The sequence below is a fragment of the Vespa mandarinia genome, chromosome 1, assembly GCF_050613455.1.
Source record: "Vespa mandarinia isolate Hongniang chromosome 1, ASM5061345v1, whole genome shotgun sequence".
NCBI lineage: Eukaryota > Metazoa > Arthropoda > Insecta > Hymenoptera > Vespidae > Vespa > Vespa mandarinia.
In genome coordinates this window covers 3,327,501-3,330,000 of record NC_140810.1, presented here as the reverse complement: position 1 = coordinate 3,330,000, position 2,500 = coordinate 3,327,501, and the positions used below count along the sequence as shown (strand labels likewise).

At 38.4% G+C, this 2,500-nt stretch overlaps 1 protein-coding gene across 5 annotated transcripts in view; it reads right to left on the bottom strand.

Annotated features, from left to right (window-relative positions):
• The window catches only part of LOC118444900 (paired box protein Pax-6), a 108,581-nt gene that overhangs the window by 38,039 nt on the left and 68,042 nt on the right, over positions 1 to 2,500 (bottom strand). The window lies entirely within an intron of this gene.

Sequence of the window (2,500 nt, the reverse complement as noted above, 5' to 3'; positions counted from 1 at the left end):
AAGAGAAAGAAAAAGAAAAAGAAAAACAGGCATATACTAATCGTTGAACGATTTAACGATTCGCTTAATTATTTCGTTGAAAATCGTTCGTAAAAATGATTAATATACATATATGTATGTACCAATGTATCATTGAATTTATTTATTTAGAATATCGAGATGACGAATGTAATAAACGATTGGGCATACTATTAGGTTGGAAATTAATGAGAATAGGAAGAAAAGGGTTAGGGTCGTGACGGGTTTAGATAGGATAGAATTGTCGAAGGTCGAAAAGGAGAAAGGGTGGGATGAGTCGGGATGAATTGGGATGGGGTAGGTAGGTTGGTGGGGTGGGATGTAGAAATAGAAGGAGACAGAAGGTAGATGGAGGTGGATGGAAATGGAGAAGGAGGAGGAGAAGGAGGAGGAAGAGGAGTAGGTGGAGTTGGAAGCGCTTCTGCCCGATGAAATGCGACGAGAGAGCGGTAATTAAAACGATGCGGTGAGCGCTTGCCGATGTGTGTACCACGAGGGAGTTAATTACCTCCGCCTTCAATTATATCCGTCTCGCGCCACTCCAAGGGGACTTTGGCTTCTGCCAACGTAAGTACGCACTCGCGCGTCTGCGCCACTTGCGATTGGGTGTAAAGCGTGTGCTACGTTGCCTGTTAGCTCCTTGATATGTGAACTGATTATATATAAATGTCTATATACATATACTTATATATATATTATATATATATATATATGTATGTATGTATGTATGTATGTATGTATGTATTTATGTATATGTCTTATACGCCCGAAAGAGACTATTCGAATACTCTAACACTGAATTCTTCCTTTCGCGAGTTGATGCGCGCCGCGTTGTAGCAGAGGGAATTGGCTAATTTACCAGAGATTCGATTTTCCTTCCATTTCTTCTTCTTCTTCTTCTTCTTCTTCTTCTTCTTCTTCTTTTTCTTTCTCTCCTCCTTTTTTGTTTTTCTTTCTTTCTTTTGCCATCCATTGCGACATGGGAATAAACTGACGTAAAATCAATGCTCCATTAAATACTATGACGTATACGTATCATCTATCTATTCCTACATTGAAATAAAACAACTCACGAATTCAACCCTTTAAACCTGCTAATACGAAAGTCAGTGTGAACCAACGGATAAAACGGATCACGATGCGGATAAGCTATGCTTGGATTTACCGGATCCCGATTAAAACACCCTCTCACTCTATTTCACTCTCTCTTTCTCTCTCTCTCTCTCTCTCTTTCTCTCTTTCTCTCCGTCTCTCTCTCTTTTCTACGAACTTTTCTTTTCCTTTTTGTCTATCTTCTTGCCTCTTGTGTTCAACTTCTTTCCTTTCCTTTCCTTTCCTTTCCTTTCCTTTCCTTTTATTTTCTTTTCTCAAATCCCCTATCCCTTTCTATTCTCGTTTCTTTCCTCACGCAAGTTCCATCGCTTTTCGTCGTTCCCGTCAGTTGCAGCTCGCATAAATCTCGAAGAAGAAATCGTGAAAGAATTCCACGAGGTGGGCTGAGGGTAAGGGCGGAAGGATAAGGTAGAGTAGAGTAGGGTCGAGAAGGTGAGGGTGGGAAAGGGATTCTTTTCCTGGCGACGATAGTTCCCTACAATTTATTTTCTCACTCTCATTTCTCCTTCTCATTTCTCCTACCGATTCCACTTCCTTCTTCTTATTTCTTAGAAATTCGTTCGCAAATTTTCATATTTATTACTTATAATAAAAAACTGGAACGATTATTATTTATTTTCACATTCCTTAATACAATAATAAAATTCTTTCTTTCTTTCTTTCTTTCTTTCTTTCTTTTTTTATTTCTTACTTTCTTTAGATTGGATTCCGAAAGATAGAGAAGGAGACATAGAAAAAAACGAGAGAGAGGGAGAGAGAGAGAGAGAGAGAGAGAGAAGAATTTCAACGAGAGAGATTGGCCACAGGATATTTTCGTTCCCTTGGGTTTGTTAGACTTGGTGTCAGGGGTCCACAGCGTTGAAACGAGCTGACATCTCGGACCCACGAGCAGGAGCATCGTCGTCGTCGATTCCTTCTCCTCATCCTTTTCATCCTCCTCATTCTCCTCCTCCTTCTGCTTCTTCTCTTCGTCTTCACTCTCATCGTCATTCCCCTTTTCCAAATGGACGATATATACACCAATGTTGGTTAATGTTACATGCACGTGCGCGCGCATATATATATATATATATATATATATATATATATACACACACACACAAACATACACACACAAAACATACGTACGAAGAAAACATCACCGGCACGCTTCCTCTTGTCTTCTACATCTACCCTAACGTTCTATATTCTTCTTTAATTAACAATCAAATGATTCTTGAAATATTGTAATCGTGAATATTATTCGATCATTATAATGTAGATTATTTATGTATTACAATATTACATAATAAGGATCGCGAGAAGGAAGATTTGTAAATTGACGTAAATCTTCCTTTTCTTTCTTTTTTTTTTTTTATCTTTTTCTATT